Source organism: Capricornis sumatraensis, chromosome 4, assembly GCF_032405125.1.
Source record: "Capricornis sumatraensis isolate serow.1 chromosome 4, serow.2, whole genome shotgun sequence".
Classification (NCBI taxonomy): domain Eukaryota; kingdom Metazoa; phylum Chordata; class Mammalia; order Artiodactyla; family Bovidae; genus Capricornis; species Capricornis sumatraensis.
Window position 1 is genome coordinate 104,365,976 of NC_091072.1, and position 18,960 is coordinate 104,384,935.

General features: G+C 42.6%; 1 protein-coding gene across 3 annotated transcripts in view; it reads left to right on the forward strand.

Annotated features, from left to right (window-relative positions):
* The first annotated feature begins 239 nt into the window (after positions 1-239).
* Positions 240-18,960, forward strand: part of ELK3 (ETS transcription factor ELK3) — a 71,178-nt gene continuing 52,457 nt past the window's right edge. The window contains exon 1 of one of the 3 annotated variants that reach the window (XM_068970060.1): positions 240-555. The gene's annotated coding sequence lies outside the window, so the exon portion shown is untranslated. Of the gene's footprint in view, positions 556-6,492; positions 6,613-18,960 lie in introns of those variants that run through there. The other 2 variants (XM_068970057.1, XM_068970058.1) reach the window with 2 other exon arrangements.

An 18,960-nucleotide genomic window follows, 5' to 3' on the forward strand; every position in this document is an offset into this window, starting at 1 on the left:
CACCCAAGGTCAGCCCCTGAGCGCGCCGGGGCAGCTCCTCCGGGTTCCTGGCCGACTTGCCCGCCCCCCCGGTGGGGAGTGGCTGCGGCCACTCGGAGTCGCCAGGGGTCCGGAGGCTCCTCCCCGGGGGTGGCCGAGCAGGAAGCGGGGAGCGCGGCGGGCGGGGGCGCGGGCTCGGTGCGGGGCCCGGGGCGGCGGAGTATGCGCGGGCCTCGGCGGCCAGCCCCGGCGCACAGCCGCGGCCGGGGCGCGCGGCGCGGGGCGGAAAAGCCTGTTTACACAGACTGCACACCGCCTGGGGAATAATGCAGTAAAGGAAGTGAGCCGGCTCGGCCTGACTGCTCCAACTTCCTGCTCACACACACCAGAGGGGGGGAAGAAAAAAAAAAAAAGAGGAGCGAGAGAAAGAAAAAAAAAGGGGGGGAAATCAGGATCTCATTACAAGAGCAACAGACCGTCTGCAGACGCCTGTCAGCATGGAAAGTCGGGGGCTTTCGCCCGGTTCCTCCTAGAAATTCCCCCGAAGAAGGATCTTGAAAGCTCCTCCACAACTGGGTAGGTAGTAGGGTTCGTGCCTGTTGCTCGGACACTTGCAAAGTTTCGTGGGGGTTGGTTTTTTTTTTTCTTTCCTTTCTTCTGTGTGGTTTGGTGGGGGTGGGGCGGGTGGGCACGGCTTAGGAGGCTGCAGGCCCGGGGGCTGCGGGGAGGCCGCGGGGAGTGGGCGCCGCGGGATGTTCCTGCGCCTGGGTCCGCGCGCGCCGGCCCCGGGGGCTGCGGCCACCCGGCGCGGGCACACCCCACCCTGGGCTATGCTGCGAGCCCGGAGGAGGGGGCGCGCCGGAGGAGCGGGGGACGGTGAGACTTGGGGTCCCCGGGAGGATCGGTGACTGGAGCAGGCTGCGTGCCTGGAGGCTGGACCACCGCTGACCTTCGAGGGGGGCTGGGACTTCCTCGGGGTTGCATTGGGTTACGGATGCTCGGATTCAGGGAGAACAGGGGTGGGGAGGGAAGAGGAGGGCGTGGGGAGCCGAGCGGCGGGGCTGGGGGCCGCATCCCCTCTGGCTCGGCAGGTGACCCCCAGCCCGGGTCGCCGCCCCAGGCGCACGCCCAACTGGACCTTATAAAGCCGGCAGTCATTACTGGACACGATTTGGGAGGAGGACCCGGCAGGCAGGCGATGGTCTTGGAGCCCCCAGCAGTTTGGGATAGGGCTCTTCAACTTGCAACTGAATGTTGGCCTGTTATGCTACTGTAACTTTAGGGGGTAGGAATCACAATTTTGGAGGGTTAAAAGAAAAATCGGAGGTCTGGATTTTTGTTACGTTTTCTGAACCGAATCATCTTGAGGACAAGCTGCAGTTAGGCGGCGGGTGGGGGTGGGAGAAAGAAATGTTATTTCAGAAACTGCAAAAGGGGCTTTTTAGAAAAAGAAAAAAAAAAAACGAGTGTCGGGAGAGTTTCTGGCTTGTCTGGAAACGGCAAGACTAATTGCCATGCGCTTCCGCTTTGAAACTGGCAGCAGACAGCATCTTGAAAATGACTCACTAGAGGAGCTCACAAAGAAACTGTGGTTTGCTCCTTCTCAGGTTTATATATTTGTGCCTTTTACAGTTTCCTTTGTAGTGTTCGAGGGGTCACCCGCCCCTTCCCCGCCGGCCCCCTCCCACCCTCCCGCTTTTGGAAGCCCCTGGAGGGTCTTTAACTCCCCCAGCACCCCAGCCGGGAGGTGGGGGACGCCGGGAGAGGCTGAGTTGTTTTTGGAGTTGGCTGGGGAGAGGGTTAAAGGGATTCTGCTGCTGCAGGGGGAAAAAGTTCCCTGAATTTTCCACTGGCTGCTGCAGGAAGAGAGCCCCTTTAGTCATTGCTAAGTAATGTCTGCACACACACCAACTAATCTCATTAGGAGTTTCCGCTGCTCAGCACAGGAGGGGTTTTGTGCAGCCACTGTCAGCCGGGGGAGCCCTGCGCTGGAGACCGAGACAAGTTACGGCTTTATTTACTTAGAGGGGCAAGTCGCCCAACGAACCATTTCAGGGCAGCATCTTAAACTTTGAAGTCATTTTGGATTTTGGGCTTACAAGGTTTTTCTCTTCTAGCTGTCCGTGCGCGCGCGCGCGCGCCTGTGTGTGTGTGTGAAGTTTCTATTACCCAAGCAGCTCAAACACACCCATCCTCTCTCATCTGTGCTTCAGTTGGAGGGGGAGGGGGGGTGCGGCGGAGGTGATGAGAAACCGAGCGTGTTGCAGGCATCTATTAATGAGCTCAAATTGATTTCTGAGTCTTATTGGCAAACAGAATACCCTGTGAAATCTCTCCCTTCTCTCTCTCTCTGTGATACACTTTTATTTGGGAAAGGTCAGTTATGAGTTTCAATTTATGGGGATTATAAAATTACAAATTGTGTTAGGAGGGCTCGCGGGTCAGACAGTTAAGAAGACTGTCCCTAAATGTTTTTAGGGTTTCCAGTAATGATCCTCCCTGCAAAACCCCTGATGGTCATTCTATGCCAAATATAGCCAAGGCCTTCTTGGCTTTTTTTTTTTTTTAACCTTTCAATGTTGGAAATGTGTAGTTACTGAAAAGGGTAAATAATTTTAAGGAACCTGATTGGCACTGTAGGTCTCCTTCATTGACAAGGACATGCTGCTCTCTTGAGGGGTTTTTAAGGTTTTCAGTGTTTCTTTTCTGGTGGCAAAGCGTGTCCTGAAAACAACCCAACCAGCCCCACCAGGGTGTGAGTCAGTGGACATGAGTACAGGATGTCCCCAACACCGCACCTGGCACAGAGTAGATGCTCAATAAATTGTTGCATTGAAAGCTGTAAGTAGGATAACAAAACTTACAATAAATAGATAAGGAAAAAAGCTTTCCAAAGGCAGCATCATTCTGCAGGAGCTATCTTAAGGATGAAGGTTGTAAATATTCTCCTCTGTAGACTACATTTCCTTCAAAACAAAAAGGAGGTCAAGTTCTTTATTCTGATAAGTTATTATTTGGAATGCATGATGTTCATTTATATCAGTTCTCAACTAAGAGTAATTTTGCTTCCCAAGGGATATTTGGCAATATCCAGGGATATTTTGGTTGGGTACTACTGGCATCTACTGAGTAGAGGTTAGGGATGCTGCTGAACATCCAACAATGCCCAGGATAGCCCATTACAAAGAATTTTCTAGCCCAAAATGTCAGGAGTACCCAGATTGAGAAACTCTTGTTTACATTAATGATGAAGATGATAACTTTCGTATGAATTCATTCAACAAATAGGACATATAAAAATCATCATTGGCACTTTTCTGTCGTGTTGAATAACAAAGTAGGCATGAATTTTCTCTCCCTTTCTCTCTTTTTGGTTAGTAGTATGTGTGGAATGACATGTAAATAATGATAGTGTGATGGTGTGCCTTTGTGAGGTGACTTAGACCCTCTCTGCACCTCACTCACCTGGTACTAATGCTGTCTAGGCCAGAATGGCAGTAGCCCAGATGGGGGAGAGCAGTGTTTTGGTTTTTTTTCAGCCCTATTTTAATTTTGATGTTTGCTAAACATTTATGAAAGACCTTCTCTTATTTAAAAAAAAAGCTTAATAATTCAAACCTGGTAATGCATAATAACTGTAGTTGTGAGATCCTATATTGAAATTTATATTTGTAATAACTTTTTAGAACATGAGTCTTTCCCTGAAATCGGTTTTAAAGGGCTTCCAGGCAGTGCATATAAATTAAAATATTCCATTCTTAGCTGTCAGATACTGGATTTTATGCATCCTGTGCTGCCCAATTATATGTTTATCAGATTCAGAAAACCAACACCAAATAAACCCAATACACTGAAAAAAAAATTTAATCTAAGGATGTGACTTCCTGGAATAGAGTTTTTTGTTTTTTGTTTTTTTGCTGATGATGAATTACTGCTTACTAATTAATGGCTCTGCTCCGTTCTAGTCCCAGGGAATGATTGAGCCATCTTTGTGATTTCTAGACCTGGGGTTCCTCATTAAACTTTAAAAGAAACAAGATTCTCTATCCCTTTTGGGTTTGACCTGACTGTGGGCAGACAGCTTCTGCCCCAAGGGCCAATACCTGCACGTACAGATGAGCAGTTGTGGTCATTTGAATGAAGGGCTCTATTTCTGGCAGATGTTTCTGTATGTTTAAGGCAAGATTTTTCATGTTTTATTATTTATCTGTAATCCCCTTTGCCTTCATAGATTGACATATTTGAGGTCACATTAGTATAGCAGTATTTTCTAAAGGTTAGTTGTTTTTTTCTATTATAAAAATATTAATGTGAATTATCTTAGGAAGAGTGAGAAAACCACAAAGAAAAAATAAACATCTCCCATAATCCCTGTTAACACTTCAGTGTATTTTTTTTTCTGATCTTTTAAAATACATACACACATACCCACACATGCACACACAAAATTTTTAATTGGAGTCACACTATACTTTCTGTTTTGTAACTTATTTTCAGTTACCATATCGTGTAACACAGTTTAATAACTTGTTCTGAGACCAAAATCACCACCCAAAGAGCTTGTATTTATTGATCCAATAAATGTGTTGACTCAACAGTGAATTGACATAATTTCTACATGAACTCTTTCAGTATTTTTGTCTCTGTGGCTCTCAAGTCATGTTCTAAGAATGCTGCCCTCATGAAAGACTGAATTCATATATGCTGTGAAGTTTGGGATTTTGATGAGCTTCTCTGTGATTTAAGGATGAGTCATGATTTGCAGAAGAATATCAAGATGTAGTAACAGGAAGTCCAGGGTGCTACACATCAAAATAGAATGCTCAGTGGTGAAAACAGAGAAACTAGGTTAGACCAGAAATACACCTTGAACTTCTCTAACTATAAAGAAGAGAAGAAGGTGCTTCTTGCACATTGGGTGACTCTTATTCATTAGCATTTCATTTTATATCAGTAAAGTTTCCGAACTTTGAAATTGGTATTTTCAGTGAATTTTCAGTTCAAGATTATTATTGCCCGTGACCAATTTGAATTGAGATCATCCAGCTTTTTGGCTGAGACTGTGGCAGTGAGAACGTGAAAATTCTGGTTTTGCCACTTAGAATACAGCCTCAGTAAACTGAATTATCAGTGTGTGTGTATGTGTGTGTGTACTGTTTCCTTTTGATTGATACATAATTGATTTATAATAACAAGCTAATTTCAGATGTACAACAATGATTCAATTATGTATATTCCTTTAAAGATTCTTTTCCCTTATAGGTTACTACAAAATATTGAGTATAATTCCCTCTGCTGTGCAGTAGGTCCTTATTGGTTACCTGTTTTATGTATAATATCATATATATGTCAATCCCAACCTGCTAATTCATCCCTGCCAAGTCCTCTTTTCCCTTCAGGAACCATTAGTTTGTATTTTTCTGTGTCTGGGGTGCACTGTTAACACATCCTATGGGCCTTCAAAAATGGTAGATAAGTCAGTCTTTTATGTAGAAATTTGACTCCTCATCATCCCTACCCACAACCAAAATGAAAATTGTTTTCATCCATTACTGGAAACTCAAATATATGTCAGCAATTTAAAAATAAACTTTGGATTGACCGTTTCAATAAGTTGTAATTTGGTTGACTTGCCACTAGGAATTACTCACAGACCACTTTGTGTGTTTTAATTTACAGTTGCTGGAAAGTTATTATTAAATTAGGAATTAAATGGGATTATTTTATAATTGGCTGTGAGATTTATTTGCATATTTTTAAAGAAATTAAGATGATAGTTATGCTAATAGATTCTGATTTGAATTGGATTAAAATAAATTTACTTATATGCATGCTCTAAAGAGAAATTTGAAAGCACATAGCATCCTAAATATTTTCAAAGTTACCATATCTAAGGACAGTTCCTAATTTTCCAAGTATAAATATGGGAGTGATGAGACTGTCTGGTGAGGTTAGGGGTCATTTACTCCAAAAGTAGAATGAATCTGAGACTCTTTGTGTCTTTTTATTTCTTTCACTGATGTATAATTTACATACATGAAATTGCACAGATCTGAAGTGTTATACTATACACCTATGTAATCCCCATCCCTTACCTCCAAGGACAGAAATTTCTATCATCTAGAAACATTCCCTGGTTATTATTATTATATTATGGCAATTTCATGATCCTACCATGTTACTAAACCCCAGAGCACTAGAATAAAATACTGTAGTATTTTTACTTGATCTGCTTGGTTAAAAAGAAATTGTCAAAATGTGTGGATTTCCTCATCATCCTGTAAGAGGAAAAACGAATCCCTTCTACACTATTTAGTATCACTTATGCTAACCAACTGTCATATGTATGTTGTGGGAAAAAGTAGATTCTCTTAAAACAAGTTTGGTTTAGAGGCTGACTTGATCTCCCTGGACGGTTTTCCTGGCCAGAGGATAGAGTGGTTGGAGAGTTAGATCCAAAGTCCTATTTTTGTTGGATTTTTTTTTTTTTTTTTTTTTAGAATAGAGAACTTGAATTCTTCCAGGAGTTGTGAAAGTGTAAAGTGAATGTTGGCTGTCATCCCCCGAAAGCTGATTTTGAGAGACAGGCAGCAAGTTTTTGAAACTGTTTGGTGGCGGAAAAAGGGATTCCCCGTAAGTTTCCCTTCAATCCCATTTCTGCCCCTTGTTGAATCAGGATCACCGGAGGGAAGGTGCCAAGCTCCCTTTCCTCCTCCTCTTGAGGTTTATGGCAGGCACCCCTTGTTTCTAAAGACCACGACTGCCTCATTCTTGGGAACACCAGTGACTGTCTCCAGGTTGGGTACTGAGTGGCCCGGATAAGATTTTGGTCACCGGGTTGGGTCCCTGCTCTTTCCTCCTGATCATATTTGAAAATCCTTCCCCCTGCTGAATCTGAGGGGGTCCACATTTCCCCTCACCCCCTCCGGTCCCTTCCCTGCCCACAAGCTAGAGCAGTCCTTCAAACCCAGTTCCGACCCTGTGGCTCCTCTGCTTACAGTCTCCCAGTGGCTGCAGCTGGGATAGAGACCAAAAATCTCTAATGTAAGCGGCATGCTGTGATTTAGGCCAACTCCACTGGCCTTTCCTCAAGCACTCAAATGTGTAATGTGCCCTCTGAGCACTGGGCCCTTCCAAATGCTCTTCTCTCTTCTGGGAATCCCCTCCTGGCCCTCTGTTCCCATCAACTTCTCTCACTACACTTTTGAGGTCTCCGCTCAACCGTCTCTCCCCGGGGAAACCTCTGCCAGTTCTCCAGACCAGATCTCCCCTATCTTCCATCCGTGGCCTTTAGAGCCCTTGCCACTGGCTTTACTTGTGATTTCCTTTTACCTGAATTCTTCCTCTGCAGATTCTTGCTATCCAAGCGCAGGTACCCAACAGTTTCAGATGTTTATTTCTGGAGATAGGGTTGGTGTTTCTCATTATTCATTAATACTCCTTATTCAAAACTCAGGAATCATGTAGATTTGATAGCTGGCTACTCCTTGTTATCCGAAGTCACCGTCCAAACCCTGAAATTCATTAGATTCAGAAACTGAGGGATATCTGCACATGAATGTATCAAGATGTATTGCTCATAAGTCTTGCCCAACAGTCTGTAAGCTCCCACTGGGCCTCATCTTTTCTCATCCTTGTATTTATTCCAGCCCTTTGTACAATATGTGACATCCGTTGCGTTAAAAGCAATCTGAAGGGGAAAGATTTTGTCAGGATGGCTCTTCTCCCTCCATTTTGCCAGTGAACTTGATAAAGCACTTCATTGCTATTCCTAAATCCAGCTCTTTCTTAGTAAGTTATTTGAATTAATAAGAGGCCTATCTCTTGGTTAAACCAAAGAGACAGCCAAGAAGGTACTCTATAGAGGATATATCGTTGTCCAGATTTGTGAATTTATAGAGATCAGGTTAGTGTGTTATCATCTGAGAGGACAAACTTTAGCTCTGTCTTGATATCAGTGTTATACTCAGAATGCTTGGTTAACAGGTAATTTATAAGATAGTACAGCTTGAAAGAATCTCAATGTAAAGTTCTTTCCATATTAAAATGCATCATTCTACAGCAATCATAGTCCTTTATTGAGACTTCAGTTGACCAAATTTCCATAGATTCCTTGGGCTGAGTTCCATAACACTCACTGTTAAAAGTGCTTCTTCATTTATACTAAAACCTTTGTGTAGCTTTTGTTTATAACTTCTTACAATAAATGACCTTTCTGATTGAATTTTAAAATAATAAGACTGCCTGTGTGTTGATGAGGGGATGAATAATTAAATACCTAAATTGTTTTCAGTTGAGGGCTAGATCTGCTGCTAATTTCAGCTGGGTTTTGCCGAGGAGTAGTTTGTTGATGGTCAAACCTTGATTAATCAGAAGGTGTAATTAAGCAATATTTTTTTTCTCCCTGCAGTTAATTGTCAGAAGAGAGAGATTATGACAACTACCACAACAAAACAAGCCCCGGAATGTATTCCGGGATGTGCTCCAGCGTAACTGCAGGGTCTCTCTGTAGGAATTCACTGCAGGAATTCTTAAGATGTTTACACCTGTAAGTCCTTGTCATTATCAGAACGGTGACAGGAGAGCCCAGGAGAATCAGAATGTTCTGTTAGGCAAATGGAAAAGGCTGTAGACGTGAGAACAGTTTCCCAACACAAATAGTTAAGAATATGTCTCTGATTAATACTCAGTGAACTGGAGAGGTAACTTCCTCAGTACCCCTTTACTGGAGCATTGGCGTGTGTGTACGTGTGCACGCACATGTGTGTGTGCCTCCGTAGGTGGAGCTACAGGAGCAACGCATGAGTCTAAGAGAATGAGACACTGTGTGGTCTCAGTTTTTGCTGCTTCTCCACAGAGTCCCTCCTCTCATGTGAGATTCAAGCCCCAGTTCTATATAGAGGATTGGCATAAGGGAAAGTTTGCCAGACCTCTTCATCCCATCCCAAAGAATCATTACTTCACTGTGAGAACTCAAAAGAGCTTGGATTTTTTAAAATATAATTTTCAGGAGAGAAGAAAGCCCAGTGCATCATAATTTCAGCAAGCCCCATATAGAACATACAGGAAGGGACCAAACCACTTAGCATCCTTTGAAGACTATGTGGATGCAGCTCTTTGATCTTTTCTGTATGGTCTTACATTTGAAATCCTCTGGATTTTAGACTTCATGAGGGTTGTGGGAAAGCTATTTTTGCTAACTTTCCTGCCTGTTTTTCAAACTCCAGATATTGATCATTTAGACCAGAAGGTGTTGGGTAGTAGAGCATGGCTAGGTTTTTTCTTTCTTTCTTTCTTTTTAGAAGCATTTTAGGACAAATATCTCCAGATTCTCCCAGTGATATTCTGAGTCAGGGTTGGAAGTGATTAAACCCCAGGTGGAGAGAGAGATGCTGGTCCCATGGTGCTGAGTCTCTAGAGGAGGGAAGACTGGCTGTTGGTGAGCCCTCTCCATCTTTGATAGTCAAGGCAAAACCAGAAGCATGGCTCATCCAGCCACTTGGCTTTCCTGACTTTGCTTCATTCACTTCTTTAGGTTCTTTAGCACTGATTCTCAGTTCTGCATTTGTGATCCTTGGATGCACTGAGTAACTTTGAAGAGTGTTAAACAATTTCCTAAAGTGAATTACTTTCATTACAGAAGTATATGCTATTAAAAGATGTCTTAAAGCAAACCAAATGAGTACTTGGGGCTCCCAGAAGCTCAGCATCACTGCTCCCCAGAGTTTTGCCCTGCTTTGATTTAAATCAGAACTGAACCACAAGAACAGCACCCTCCTCCAGGCTTTGCCACATCCTTTATTTTTTTTTTTTAACCTAAATATTGTACATGCTGTGCGTGTTCAGTCACTTTAGTCGTGTCCGACTTTTTGCGACCCCATGGACTATAGCCTGCCAGGCTCCTCTGTCCATGGGATTCTTCAGGCAAGAATACTGGAGTGGGTTGCCATGCCCTCCTCCAGGGAATCTTTCCAACCCTGGGCTTGAACCCAAGTCTCCTGCGTCTCCTGTATTGCAGGTGGATTCTTTACCCACTGAGCCACCTAGATATTAAGACATACCAATTTGTCTTCAGGAAAACAGAGACCTTCAGACCTTGATGGAGAAGATCGTATATGTACCAAATGCTTCCAATACAGAAAGGGTGATTTTCTTCAGCAAAGGGAAAAGATCATCTAAAGTTGAAGCTGGCATTTATTTTGTGCAATTAATATATTTGTGTGGAACAATTATTGGAAGAGTACGCAGAGGAACAAGTTTTACGTGACATGTAAGAAAAGGGCTAAACCGACTTGGTGGATGGCAGATTCCCGCATGGGAGTTAAGGTGTGTGAGGAGGCTTTCGGCTCACTGATGTTGGATGCTGATGCTAGCAACAACCATTCTTTTCTGTTGGATGCTTTTGTTGGTGTCTTAAAGGAAACGTGTGCACATCAGCCTGACACGAATGAATGACCTCTCAGTCTTCCACTTGATGACAGTTTCATTGTTATTTTGTTCATTTATTCATTGCAGTTTGGGGGTTAATAAACAGATTTTAAGTATAATGCCTTGGAGAAGATTAGTTTTGAAATCACTCATTATCTGTTTTTGCAACTTAAAAAAAAAAGATACAAGTAATCATATTCAACAGAAACATCAAGATACTTTAAATGTGTTCCACTTTCTACAGTTTATCTACAAGTCAGGCTAGATTTTTGAAATGGATGTTCTGTGAAACAGTGAGATGCCTTTTGCTTGCCATTTTACCTTCACGCCATTGTAGTTTTGCTTCATGTTAAAAAGAACTTTATTAGCAGTTATTTGAATTTAGAAGAAACTCGGCATTTTGGTACCATACTTGTCACATATAGCTACATTTGATATCTCTACAAAAATGTGGGAGAGAATTATGCATATGGAGACAGCAAAGCTATAAAAGTGAGACTCTACCTTCATGACTTGAGATGCAGCTAAAATCCCCCGCAGATGTCCACCACATGAGCAGGTGATGATATTTTGAAGACTGCAGAGTCACTGTTTTTTATAGATCCCTTCCAATGTGAATATATTATCATACCAGATTTATGTATAAATGTTGAGGCCGAGAATTTGCATTTTCTAAACCATGCCAAGCCTTTTGTCAAGAAGAGCGCTCAAGAGAAATAATGATGCTCAAGTAAGTGTGGATCTTTGCTTAGGTAGCCACCCTTGAAAGGCAGGTATTTTGTGCTTCTCCAGAATCCCTACAGAAGGTGTCACAAATACCAGGAACTTAACACTATTTTTGTAACAGTACTATATATAGTAAAGCCCCCCAAACTAGCTAATGTTAGTCAATATATCCCAGCCAAATTTTGACATTTTCAGAAACCAGCACATTTTGTGAAATGTTACACTCCAGAAAAAGGAAAGGGGAAAGGTTTATATTTATATTATCATTAGCCGTTTGTAAACAGTTCAAAAATGCTGTAACGTTTCTAACACCGATCATATACTTCTAAACAATGTCAAGATCAGCTAACTAGTATCGTTTTCTATTTTTAGAAGACATGGAAAATGGTTTTGGTGGACTTATTCCAGGAAAAGGGAAAGATAACTTTACCAGGAGTGTTAATGTTGGTGACCATTTTTCTTTTTAGTGATGTAGGCATTCAGATATGATTGAAGAAATGATGCTTTTTTAAAAAAACCTTTATTTGGAGTATAATTGCTTTGCAATGTGGTGGTATTTTCTGCTGTACAGCAAAATGAATCAGCCATATGTTTACATAGATCCTCTCTTTTTTGGATTTTATGGAGAACAGTGTGGAGGTTCCTTAAGAAAATTAAAAATAGAACTATCATATGATCCAACGATCCTGCTCCTGGGCATATACCCGGAGGAAACCATTCCAAATGATACATTCACCCTAATGTTTATTGCAGCACTATTTACAATAGCCAGGACATGGAGGAAATGATACTTTGATTATTTTAAGTTCCGTAGAGAAGACGAGAGTTTCCAGTGTCTCCGGGAAGACCACAGCTCTCTCCCTCTCCTGGCCGATGCCAGGGCTCTCTGGGAAGGAAAGCTGGGAGGAGAGGGTCAAGGGTCCCTTTTGCTCCATCCTGTTCCCAAGCTCAGGAGCCTGATGTGTCATGTGTGCGTGAGAAGCAGTCGCTGCCAAGAGACGTGTTCAGATGATGGTGGTAAGTGGAATTGAGATGGACTGCAACGACCTGTGGGAGGCTTCGGTCAGACAGAGGAGCAGAAGCAGCGGTCTCCACGGAGAGAGTTTGGGGGACTGGAGATCAGGGCCACAGGGGAAGGGGAAGCTCTGAGCCTTTCCCACTCGGGGGGAAGCGCAGGAGGTTGAAATGCCTGCAGATGTTGGAGGTGGCCCAGACTGAGTGCATTCAGACCAGGGAAAGGGGAAGATGCACAGATGATTACCTTTCTACCAGGAAATGCCCGACCCTGCAGCTGGACGGGGATACCGAGCACAGCTGTGCAGACTTCCTGGTCCCCACAGTCCCTTGGGGGCCCTTCTGCAAGGAAGGGATGTTGTCGCAGGCCACTCCTGACCCCACCGGGGACTCCTTTCTCCCTGGCCTTGTGTGCGTGTGTGTGTACACACTTGTGAGAGAGACCAGGCAGATGTGATGTCGATCATTTGTGTGGGTGCATTGAAGGAATGGCCTGAGGACCGAGGACACAATTGTTAAGCAAAATATTGCTGGTCACCATTGATGGGAAAAGTGCACTGTCCAGAGTTTTAATTAGCAGAGTTTATGACATGACTTTTGTTTAATTCAACATGTTTTCTCTTGCCCTCCTCCTTTTTTTTCTCTCTTATGTTTCCACTGGGTGGTGCTGCAGGAATTCCTACCTTTTGCCTTGAATCTACCCTTCCCAGAAAGACGCCTCTAAAGCATAATAGGAGGAAGTCGGTCCTGATTTAGAAAGATTTTACAGTTTCAACACAATAGTGGAGTTTGGAGGATGCTCTGGCAGGAAATGTCTCAGTTTCTGGATGTGGAAAAACCACCATCATGTTGTATCATGCAGAAGTGTTCTGACTGCACTCTGTATATCCTTGTGGAGTGTGTACACAACTTACTGTTCAGCACAGAAGAGCTTTCAACTTTATCTGAAAGGTTATGGTTTCATCCTAGTAGAAGTGGCATGTGAGATTTCCTTAATTTTTGATTTTTGTAAAAGTAGATAACTAAACATTTTCTGCCTTCAACTTAGTTCACAGATTTAAAAAATCTCTCTGTGAAGGCTCTATTTGAAGCTGAAGGTATTCCATTTTTATTTTAAAGATCATTTAGATAGCAATTGATCCAAAGGATATCTTAGATATTTACTTTTGAAATACTCTTCAGCAAAGGAAAGTAGTTTGTAGTTTGCTAACCCTGTATGGATCAGGGTTAGGGTTGGTCTTACTTAAAAAGTTGAAACAGAGAAATTAACATTCTTTCCTGAGATCATGCAACTCCTCAAGGCCATGACTATGATGAGAATTTATATGTTCTGACATCCAGTGTTTCTCCTTGCACACAGGATTGAATTTTATTAACAGTACAGAAATTTAGGGAAAAGATTTTTCCATTCAGAGTCCTATGAAATATAAGAATCGGGGGGTAGTGTGGAAGAAAAGTACCCACTGGAGATTAGGGAGCTCATTAAATTGAAGCTCAAACTCAAGAACACTTAGCAAGGTTTTAAGTAAGTTTTACTCAATGCAAAACACCTTTTTTATTTTATATGCATGTCATGAGACGCCACGAGATCCCACATATTGCTTTCTTAGAACCTGAAACAGGGATTCCCCAGAGATGTTGGTTTTTAAAGATATTTTTAGCCTCTGCTGAGTGCTCACCAAGTCCCGTGGGTCACGTCTTTTTAGTGGGGTCCCCAGCCTGCCCCTACTCTCAGTGATGTGTTTCTCATGAGTCATGTCATTGTTACATGAAATGCATGCAGGTTTGGGGCTCTGCTTGGGGACTAGGTGAGATCACCTGCCTTTCATTTCCCACGTTCCTCCTCCTGATCCACCATCTAGCGTGTGTGTACACACCAAACGGGAGGATGTCTTTCCTATTGAGAAAGAGCTAAATAATAGAAGGCACAGCTTCTTACCATCAAGAAGCAACCTTGGTTATTTAGCATTGGATGAAGCTGCTGCATATTGAAACCAAGAGTAGATCTTTTAAAAAAGGGAAACTTTTTTTTAATATGTTTTTAAATGATGGGATGGGTTCAAACTTTCTTAGAACCAGTTGGAACAACTGGAGTCACAGAAGCAAAACCAGAAATGAACAAGGAAACTTCTTGATTTGATTTCTCATGGGAATGTTAACTATATTTTCCTCTGTGTTAAAATGGGACATTTCTCTTAGTAGCTGTAAGGTGTGCATATAAGAAATGAAACCTCTGCTGGGAGAACTGTGTGTGGTGATTAAGAAGCTGGACTCAGAATCCAGGTGCACCTGGATACGAGTCTCTGTTTTCCCATAATACTCCTGTGGCTAGAGCATCTTATTCTACCTCATTAAATCATGGGTATCCAATTTAGACAACGTGTATAATGCCTGGTACATAGTAAATGCTCATCACATGTTAACATTAAAAAAAAAAGTTCCTCTTTAAAGAAGAAATCGTGGGGGTTTTTTGGTAGAAGCCCTGTTCTTGAAAATTTCATGGACACTCAGTATTGGTGGTGGTGGGGAGACAGCTAACATTTCCTTTAGAATGGGGCTCTCTGAGATTTATAAATTATCTTTAGGATCTGAATATATCTTTTTCCCCTACTAGAGAATTTTAGATTCTCGAAAAGGGTCCATGGACCAAAGACAGGAGGAAGATACTGCCCTGGGATGAGAGTGTGTATGTGTGTGTGTATCTATTCTCTTGGTATATTAACAACTGTATGTTTTAGGTTAACTCTAGGAGATTGCTGGTATTTGACTATTTTCAGCCCATGAAAACAATATCATATGGTTCAACCTAATAGCTGTATGGTTAAGAACATAATTTGAAATAGCATTATAATGAGAAATTATAATAAGGGATGATTATTTATTTTCATATGTTACTTATCAAAGCCTCAAAAGTCAGAATTCATCTGACAGCCTTGGACCGCTAGAAATCATCCTGATATACGATAACTTCTGTATACAGTACAATCAAGTGGTCTTAAATTTTCACTGGGGACTTATTAGTAGTTTTATCACATTGAATGAATCATTCTTCTAGCTCCATATGACTTTTGATCCAAATGACTACTGTTAGGAGAATTTGCTTAGTATTTTTTTCCATGTTGAATTCATACGGTTAATTACTCTGGGGAAGGGAAAAAGTCTCGATGAATTTCCTTGGGCAATAAGCACAGCAGTGTTCTTTCAGAAAGCAGAGTTTGGCTGTTGTGTTGAGGGTTAAAACAGAGCTGACACACAAGGCAAAATGAAACCAGAGCTGCAATTACAAAGTGGGACAGATGTAGGAGGCCAGGTTTCCTGTGGCCCATTTTCCAGTTTCCTGCCTACAACCTGTAGAAGAAGAGGAAGCTGAATGTTACCAAGTATGAGAGCTGGAGGGAGATGTGCTTCAAGCCAGAATTAAGATCCTCGAAAACAACGCAGACAACAAAAACAACTGCAAAGAATGGGAAGGTTCAGGTTTTAGTCCAAAAATGTCCGGGAAGGAGCAATTCATCTGTTTAAAGAAAAGGCATTGTCAGCAGAGCCTGGGGTTTGTGAGACCCTTTGGGGGACCTGGGGAGTGTCCCAGGTTGTAGGAACCTCTGATTTTTTATAGCCCTACTTATCTTTCAAGATGTGGTCTGGTTTTTTAATACCGTTGGTTACCTGAAAAGATTTTCTCTTCAGTGCCCAGGACTTCTGAGTCTGTTTTTTGGGGCATGTTGATATACAAGGGAGGTAGATGTGGTTAATCGATTGGCTGTAATGAACTACAGCCCCACTTTGGGAGGGCTGGGTGACCAGTTGGCCGCTTTGATCTAGCAGGCTTGTGTTCCCTCAACTGTCCAATAAAATTGTGTCTGATGTTTTCAAAGAAGAGATTAAATGGAGATGTGTATATATGTGGAGGACTACAGATGATAGAATATTTGTGTGGCCTGATTGTAAGCCATGTGGGGAGATGCCGGAGAAGTGGGCAAGTCCATCTTTCTTCCAATAAAAAAGGAGAAAAATAAAATTCTTCTATGTCTGGGCTCTTTAGCAGGTGATAGAAGAGTCTCTGAAGCCAGATATTACAGTCCGTATCTTAAAGGGAAAGAAATTGAGATTCATGATGCGTTTTTGTTGAATGCCCATTGTTTACCAGGTGCTATGCTGGAATTGCCGGATGACACTGATGTAGTGATTGTCATTGTTCAGTTGCTCAGTCATGTCCAACTCTCTTGTGACCCGTGGACTGTAGCCTACCATGGCATTTCCCAGGCAAGAATACTGGAGTGGGTTGCCATCTCCTCCTCCAGGGGATCTGATGGCCAACGAGAAATAGCTCCATCGGTGGGAGGCTTGTTCAAGGCTTCACAGAAGGCATGGATACAGGCAGCATCTCAGTCCTGGGGAAGGCTCACAACGTACAGGGCACTGTGCTGAGCTTTCTCTGTACACCATCTCATTCAGATCGACCCATTTGTTTCTTTCAGGTGCAGAGAAATAGGTGGGTGCTTCTGGGACAGCCAGTTATTTTATTTATTATTTTTTAGCCCTGTGGATTGATCACCACCTCCTCTTCTGGCATAGGAAGAACAAACTCAGCACCAGGAATATTAGGAAGTTTGGAGATGTTGCCAAATTTAGAGACCCAAGGGGTATCCATCCGTGCCAGGCAACCTAGAGTGAGATTAGGCCCTTTCTTATCTGCATGTGGGCCTAGTCTGAAAATGTGGGGCGAGCTAGGACTGGATGTGCAGTGGTGGGGATGGGTGGGGTGGGAAATGGTGGGACATGGCTTGAATATACGGATGTGGCAGAAAGTAGAATGGCTGGAACCTACTTTCCCAGCCGAAGTTAATGTAGCCATCCATTTACTTTTCCAAAGGAAATTCACCCTTTGAAAGCCACCAACAAACCAACTGAGTTGCTTCCCATATATCCGCAGACAACACAGAGTTGTTGGAGTGGATTATATGCACAGTAAATAGCAGGTGTTATTATAGTGGCTATCAGTGACTTCCCCAGAAAAAATCTTTCTCTGTCCTCAGAATGATTTGAAAAATGTTGTGAACCGCAAAAGGTATTAAAAAAAAAAAAAAAAAAAGGCTGAGTGATGACTGCTTTCCCTCTTTTCTTGCTCACTCTGCCCTTTAAGGGGGCCTTCCTAGGTGGTGCTGGTGTCAGTGCAGGAGACCTGGGTTCTATCCCTGGGTCGGGAAAATCCCCTGGAGTAGGGCACGGCAACCTACTCCAGTATTCTTGCCTGGAGAATCCCATGGACAGTGGAGCCTGGCAGGCTACAGTCCATAGGGTCATAAAAGAGTTGTACATGACTGAAGGGACTTAGCTCACACACACTGCTCTTTAAAGCACAGACAATCTGCAGATAGTCACGGAGTGAATGAGAATATTAACATTTTTAATAAATAAAAAGCCTCGAGGGACATGAATTTAGCCTCACAGATTAGCATTTTTTTGCATACCGTGGTTGGCAAGAATTAAAATGTCTTTTGAAAATACATGTCAATAATCTTAGTTTCACCTTCTCAAAAATAATATAAAAAAGACTTCCATTTGTGTTGCTCAGTTACCAAATATTAATCCTTATTTACTTCATGCCCTAAAATTATTCTGTGCCAAGTTACTGCTGACCTCAAAGAGTACAAATTGTTGTTTTCCAGTTCCCTGCCTTAAATACAGGTTTTTGTTTTTGTTTTAATGAAATGGTTTCTGACATTTCTCTACAGAAACAGTTAATAGATATTCTGGGCAGAGGAATTGAAATTCAGAGAATTTTCGGTACTGAGTGTTGAAGTTTCATCCTGACTTCTCTAACTGTGCAAGTTTTAACAAGTAAAAAGTTGTGAACTTGCTGAACACCTACTTTGTTTATTTCTTTCACAGGAGTTTTTTTCCTTTCCTTGGGCTCTCATTTCTAATTGGCTTTTTCTAAGTTGGCTAAAAGTTCTCTAGTTCCCACAATATATAAGCTTTACAAAGACAATTTTTCTGAACCCTCTAAACTCCAACTCAGGGTAGCTTAAAAAAATGAAACTAGAAACATGCAAAGAGAAGTGTTAGGTTGCCGCAGATAGGAAGAAGAGCAAATAAGTGGGTATTTCAGCTTCTAAGAATGGAAGCAGAAACCTCAGGCTTTGCGTACTCTGTGCAGCTCTGTCTCACGTCAGGATGTCTGGCGCCACCTTGCGGCAGAATGACTGCCATCAAGAAGAGGAGCACAGCTTCTCAGGAGGACGCAGCCTGAGAAGGGGTGGGGGCAGGACTAGATTTCGGGAGGTGTGGTGCTGAAGCTTAAAACAAGGTGCAGAAATCCTCTTTGTACAGACCCCCACAAATTATAAATACAAAATCACTAGAGCCCGTAGACTTGTGCAAAGTGATGGTCCCTGAGGCATTAGCTTCACCAGGAGCCCTCTGGTGCAGGGTGACAAGGTGATGCTGGTGGTCATGGGTTGGGGCGGACTCTCCTGGCAGCCTGGCCACTGCTGGAGGCTTGGTGGTGTTTGAAGGAGCACAGTAACCTCTGCTACTGGATGGACTTAGCTATTATTTTGCTTGAGGTGTAGTTGATTTACAACATTAGTTTCCAGTGTACAGCAGAGTGATTAAACATTTTATAGGTGAAACTCCGTTTGTAGTTATTATGAAATACTAGCTATATTCCCTTTGCTGTGCAATCCATCCTTGTAGCTCATTTATTTTACTGACGGTTGTTCAGCAGTTAGTTGTGATTCTGGTGTTTCCATGGGATGGAGTAGGTTCATGTCCTTCTACTCCACCATCTTGTCTCTGCCCCATGCTTAT